Genomic DNA, 7,277 nt, shown 5'->3' with positions numbered 1-7,277 from the left:
AAACCAACTTTGTACATAAATAATAATGAAAACCAATCTCAGGATCCTAAATTCTCTTACAGGTCGCTAGAGACTGATCGAAGTCCAGGTTTGCTGTTACCAGTACACAAAGCCCTTGGTATAAACAGGCCAGTTTGGTGATGGTGAGGTTTATGGGAAATAGAAATAGGTATATCTTCCCAGGCAAACAGTGTAAGCAAAAGTAATTAGAAAAAAATATATAATAATGTAAAACTAAATAAATTAGAAAGCTTGTGCTTAGTGAAATGAGGGAATTCTCTCACCTGTGCCAATGTGCACAGGAGAAAAAACCTCCTGGATTAGGTCTCCAAAGAATTTTATTTTTGCTGTGTAAACTGAATATCACGAATTTTACTTCATTGCATTCTGTGATACACACAAATATAACTGGAATTCAGCATCTATTTGTAATAGCCGGTAGCAAACCAATTGACTCACTGATCACCAAAAGTGCAGTTCTATACTGAGCTGTTTGTGTGACACAGCAGAGGAGAAATCTGGGTCACCTGCATATCCCAAGTCAATGTAGTCAGTTAAAAGCTGTGAATGCTCCACTGAGCTGATTAAACTTCTGTTATTTTTTTTTACTTCATGTTTTGTATTTTTGCATATTTTCAAATAAAAGAAGCAATTGCCTTAGCTCTAAATCTAAGTAGCAATGTCTTTAATCCACTAAAAATTAAATTGGCATGTGTTAATTATATTTTAAAGTGGGGAGACAGAGGCAATCTGAGATTTTCATTTATGATTTCACATTTACAGATAAGGTATTTCTCAAATTGAGCAAGCAAGAAACAATTTAGTTCCTGCTAATTTAGTTGCTGTTCCTGCTTTATTGTTCATTAGGAACCTAGAACTCCTTGACTATCCTCTCTGGACTTGTCTACATTACAGTACAAAACGTCATTTGGTTCCAACACTATTATGAAAAATCAAACTGAGTCTGTTTAGAAGGATTCAAAGGTTTACTCCTTATAATAATTTTCCTTGTTTATTTAACTCTTGAGAATTGTGCTTGTGCTGGTGTTAGATATGTTTCAGTAATGTTGACACATTCCCTCTAAAATAAGAGCAATCATGGTTTTCCTGGCTTTACTTCATACTTGTACAGCAGGAAGCCAAGATTGTACTGAAGTAAAGAAGTAAATTAGGTTATTCCATAGAAAATCTGCAGGGACTGAGGTGGAAATTACACTTGCATCTTTGGCTGGTTTTGTTCTGCCGTGGGATGAAGGTCTGATATTGCTGCCATAGAGACATATTTTTTGTCCAATTTTCACAGCCTATATCCCAGGCTGTATATTTGAGGGACAAATGAAGTAGAAGTAGACAGATCTAGACTAAAATTAAACTGTCTTTCAACATCTGCATCACAAGGGAAATGTCAGTACCCTGAAAAGTACGGGACTGATGGACAGCACGATGACTCACTTCTTTCTATGGGAAGGAAGATGACAAGAAACAGATTTTCAGCTGTTGATGAAGCTTTTCCATCTACTGGGCAATACATCTGCCAAGAAATGATGAGAGGCAGGATATGATATACCACTCATACTCCCTTTCCTCCACCTGCATAAAATCCAGGCTGTGCGCCACAGACTTCTTGGTTATGTTGCAGGCATCCATCTGTCAAGTAGGGCTTTTCTCAGAATTAAGGTCTTAGGCCAAATTAATCCCTGGGATAATTCCATTGTGCTTTGTCTAAGGAAATATCAATTACTGTGAACGGAAGGATGATCTCATGATGAAAGCAAATGAATGACTGGGAATCATAACTGGGATCTCAGACAGGTTCCTCTTCTTCTACAGAATTCCCATATAAACTGGATAAACCAACACAAATGCCAGTTACCTCCACATCCACCTGTATAAAATAAGGTTATTTTTATCTCCAGAGACATTTTTTATAAATTTGTATTTGTTTGAGCTGTTTTGATAAAAGGAACTTCAAAAAAAGATAACCGGTATATTGCTATTTTTATAACATATGAATACACAACAGTAAAGAGGCTCATGTTTCAGGAGGTGGCAAGTTGACATATCTGCAATTAGTAAATTTACACTGTCAACTTACTCTGAACAACAAGGATTAAAAATTCTTTTTGATCTCACTTTGAGCTAACTCAAAGGACAAGGGAGATAAATATGTAAAGCAGATTAGGATTAGTTCTAGAATGGAGTAACATTAAGAAAATTATCCTTGAAATGTCAGCAGAGATGGAAAGCTACCTTTTGCTCTGACATTGCTTTTTAAGTTCAAGCATTAATGAACATAGAACCAGAAATCAGTAAATGAGTCAATAGTATCCTGCAGCAAATTAAATGACAATGGCTACAGTATGGAAAGCTGGAGTATCTTTCTGAGACCTGAGATGCATCATTGTTTCCTACTGCACATGGCTGAAGAGAACACAAATGGTCAGTTTAGGCAATAGTCCAAAAATGGAGGCCCAGGCATCTAAAGGAAGAATTGGGAAGAGGACAGCAACTTTAGTATGGAGACACTTGAAGTACTGAATATGGAAAAGCACAGTTTTTCCATTAAGTTTCATGAAGTTTATAATCACAGAGGAACAAAAACTAGTCTCACTATTGTTTTATTGACTTTATTGTCATAGGACATTAAATCAAAAATGCCCCCCATACTGTCAGAAATACATATGTTAGAACTCATTCAAAATAAAATAAAATAAAATACTGCAAGGAACTACACTTCTCCTTATGACTTCTACCTGAAAATGTCTTTTAAAGATAGATGCCTAAATCAATTTGTTTGTTTTCTTAAAAAGTAATTAGTGGGAAGGAGCTCCATTAGCCCTCATTACAAATGCTTTACAATTTAAAGCACTTCAGCAGAGCTGTCAAGGAATTGGGTTCATAATCTGTCCTTCTCTTCCTGATTCAAAGTAGATGTTTGATTCCAGATTGCATGTATGCTAAAGGAATGCCCTAATTGCCAGTGCTAATTGCTTCTAAAGCAACGGCTCTTGCATACCATGAATAAATGGGTATTACAGTACTAAAATGAATTGAATGGGAAAGTGCCCTGTAACAGACTGCCCGATGTTGGTGCAGTTCAAATCCGTTCTCCAGATTAGGCAAAGATATGTCATGTCTCCTGTGCCCTTGGTTAATGCTCTGGTTGAAGCAGAAATACCTGTATGCCCTTCTGCATGCTCCTAACACACTTTGTCTCAGGTCTTGCAGGTATTAATAGGCAAGAAAAGGCTTATTCTGATAACTGTGACATGGCTTTGGAACATGCTAAGGCTTTAAGCAATACACCAGTGTTTTTTTTATTGGTTAGTTCTCAAAATACCAAGAGATAGAAATCTGGATACGTAGGGGACTTTAACTGTGTAGATTTAGGTACTTAGAAACTACAGCTGTCTCCATCATCTGATGTCAGTTAAGCAAAAAATCCACAGTGGCACCTAAATCTAAAGCATAAAAGAATTCTCTGAAGAATGAGATATCCAAGTCCCTTTGTGGATTTTAGCTGTAAGTTTTCTGTGAAAAATGCTATCATTTTTAATCACAGCGATTTGGAGTCATCAGCTTCTTCAAGATATGCTCAACTGTGAGTTACATAAATGCTTTTGTATGTTAGGTGTATACAAGAAACTTACCTATAACTATCTTTTTTCTTCCTGGAGAGTCTGTGTAATTACATTAGGTCAAGCTAAAAGTGCATTGGTTTTCTCTCTCTCTCTCCCTCTCTCTCTCTCTCCAGCTCTGCAGCAATACTCTAGCTCCACTGACTGATCTAAAGTAGGAACTGGTGCCTCCTGGAAATGTGCTTCCTTAGGAAATATGTTCAGCTAAGATCTCTTCCTCAGATGGATGCAAGTCCTGCATGTACTTTCTTTTTCTGCTTGTATTTAGTTTTTGGTGTTCTATTTCTTGCAGATTTCCATGAGATTTTACTGTTTAGCAGTTGCAATGCATTTTTAGTTTGCTTGTCATTGCTGATGTCATTATTATCACAGCTTTAACAGAAGGAAAATAAAAATAAAAAATAATAAAAAAAAAGCAATGTCTCAAAGAAAGCAGAAATGCTGATCTGTTGAGAATTAATATGATTTTTCCCAGCTTGGGACTACATCATCATGACAGGAAAACAGCAGCTTAGATCCTGGTCCACAAAATCAAAAAATCTCTGTGAATCAGTAATTCTGAAAAAGGCACTTGGTAGAAGTATTCTTCTCTACCCCACTTTCTCCTACTTTTGTAAAATAAGGTCACTCATTCACGTAAGTATTCAACTAATTTATTTCTTCAGATAACACCAGCTTATCCCTGACTACTAACAACAGCAACTGCGTGGGTGTTTTAAGATGAGCCCAAGTTTACATTTCTGCGCTCATTAAGTCACATTACTGGATGTAATTTAGGTTGTTCAAAATATGCACAGTATTATATGATATTTATTTGATGATACCCAAGCATAAGAACTGGCCCAAACAAGACAAAACAAACAAACAAAATTCCACTGCATTATTCCTATAGTAACATTTAATATTCAGTTGCCTCATTTCAATAACAATTCCCAGCTAGCCTTTCTCTTCTCAGATGCTCTGAGGAAGCTAGTACAAACATTTTCTACAAGCTCCAGCAAATGAACGCCGTGTATAGAAATTGAAGTGTCTAATCTAATCTGTTGAGGGATCTGCACCACATGCATTACCCTGACATTTAAGGTCTCATAGTCAGTGACCGCTTAACCAAATCTGTCACTGTGACAGACATGTATTTCTACACGCTGTGCCACAACTTAATCTTTCAGGCACGGTTTAGGTGAAGTGTATTGTAGCACACTGACTTAGAATCTATAATGTTGAGGAATCTATAATGATGAAGAAATTTCCCACTGGGTGCTAAAACAGACCCATTTTGAGGGCCATACCTGCAATAAAGCATAGGAATTTTTCTGCTAAGCTATATGCAATAGATCAGCTGTAAGACTGAATAGTGTTAGTTATCTTTACAATTACCACTAGTATTATGTGTTGTTACAACCCTCCACCTCTTCCCTTTTCTCTGATACCAGCATCTGTGACAATGACTTTCTGGAAGTGAAGGTTATTTTGGAAATGGCTGCTTAGTGACACATCTGAACTTCTAAATTACCTCTTTTGATACCTTGTGATTACTGCACGTCATGCTGTAAATCTGCTATGAGTCAGAATGTTATCTGACATCTCCAGATATTATAGTAAAATGTAACATTGCTCATAGCTCCAGTGCATTTATTATTTTAACTAACCGAGGAAAAGACGGAGTTCCCCTAGCACACTGATTTCTACCCTCTTGTGCTCTCCAGCAGTGTTGTTTGCTTGTCAAGGCCAACAATTTTGATGCTGAACCTTTAGCTCTCTGCACCGGCTCCTTCCACCTGCTGCTCCCAGCTCAACCTGGTGCTCAAGGCCTCAAAGAGGTTGGGTGGAGTCGTATGCACACACGTTGCCTTCTCTTTCTTTCTACAAAGCACTTTTTTCTCCACCCAAGAAAGCTCTTTCCATTGGGAGGACACTTATCCTTTGTTTATAGAGAGGAATGCTTCTGAGATACGCAGGCCCTGCAGGCTCCTGTGCGCGCAGCTGAATCCACGCGGCGGCTGGTGGGGCCCTGATGCTGTCTCTGGCCACCCGCGAGCGCCAGGGACATCCAGCGGGGCAGGCTGTCCCCACAGTCCTCACAACTCACCCCACCCTCTGTTGACATTTGCTTCTATTACTCAGTGTCAGGCTTGGCTAAACTCTCTCCCCGGAGGATTTGTTTTGTTTCTCAAGCTCTCCTGCCAGGCCTCATCCACCCCAGCCAGGAGTCCTGCCTCTTTGAAGAAAAAGTCCATTTGCTCTTGATGGAGAAGGAGAGAGTTCTGCCACTGTGACTCAGCAGCAATTATGCTGCTTTTTAGGCAGTTTCTTAGGATGTTCCAGAAAAGGAGCCATGCAAGCCTTGTGTGGAAGCTCAGCAATCCCACTGTGGCAAGGACTAAGCTGTGGCGGCCGGGATCTTGGCAGTAGGTCCAAAAACACATTGAGAACTGGTGTTCGAACGTCAGGATCACAGTTGCTCTGACAAAGCAGACCGACTCTTAAAATCTGGGTTACTGTGTTCTGTGCTTCAGGCTGAAAAGTTTAACGCGCAGTTCCCAGATCAATGTGATCCGCTAATGGGTTCAATAAGGCCCCTCAAAGCTTTAATATTCCGAACGAAATACACCCTCCCCCCCATGTCTGCAATTACTGCCACTGATGGTGATAACACACACCCCGAACCTAAGTAAAAGCAGCTGAGATGTTTGTGACACTTGGGGCAGACTTCACAAGAGCACTTTAAACGTTGCTTGAAAGAGGTCTTAATGCACTTAATATATCGTGAGGTTGCAGAGAACAGCATTCAATAATCACGTAGGGGAGAAATAAACTTGTTAAAAGCTCCCCTATTTATTATACACAGCTTGATGCACAGGCTCCCAGTCCTCTGGGACTGCATGATGTGCCACTTGATGGAAATCATGAGGGAACGGTTATAGAAACGCCTGGTTGGCACGAAGTGGAGACGAGACTTAAAAAACTCCCGAAAAAAAAGAAACAAGCAGCTTGATGGACCCGAACCCTTTGCGTAACTTCGTGCCTCCGTACCCCCTGAATTACTGAGGACGGTTTCAGTGCGTTTTATTCCCGCAGCCGGGTCCCCACACGGGCCCTTTCCTGACCCCCTCAGGCTGCTCTCAGCGCGCCCGGGGGGCAGGCACGGCCCCGCCGCCCGCCTGCTCGCGGGGAGCCCGGCTTGCAGCGCCGCTCCCCTCGGGCTGCGCTCGCTTCCCTGCCAAGTTTCGGTGCTTTGCTTTCGGTTTGCCCAGCGGGAACCCCCGCGGGTGGACGTCCTGTCACCACGACGGGGGGGACTGGGAGGCTCGGGGCAAGCGGGAGCGTGGAGCCCCCCGCTCTGCCATGGCAACCCGCGATGCGGGTCCCGTCTTTCCTGCTAACGATGTGGGCTTGGGGGGAGGAGTAAAAAGGAAGTAAAGGGCAAAAAAGGGGAAAATAAAAATAATAAAAATAATAAAAACAAGAGGAAAAGAGCGATGTAAAAAGGAAGGAGAACAGCGCCAAGGGAGAAGAGAAAAAAAGAAAAGCGACAAAGAAGAAGCCGTGAAGAAAGCAGGGAAGCGGGGCCGGGTAAACGGAGGAACGAACCCGAGACCCGTTCAGGAGCGCTGCGGCGGCAGCGGGCAGCCCCCGGCG

This window comes from Oxyura jamaicensis, chromosome 1 (genome assembly GCF_011077185.1).
Source record: "Oxyura jamaicensis isolate SHBP4307 breed ruddy duck chromosome 1, BPBGC_Ojam_1.0, whole genome shotgun sequence".
Taxonomy (NCBI): domain Eukaryota; kingdom Metazoa; phylum Chordata; class Aves; order Anseriformes; family Anatidae; genus Oxyura; species Oxyura jamaicensis.
The sequence above is the reverse complement of the archived record's forward strand: the minus strand, read 5'-3'. Positions refer to the sequence as shown.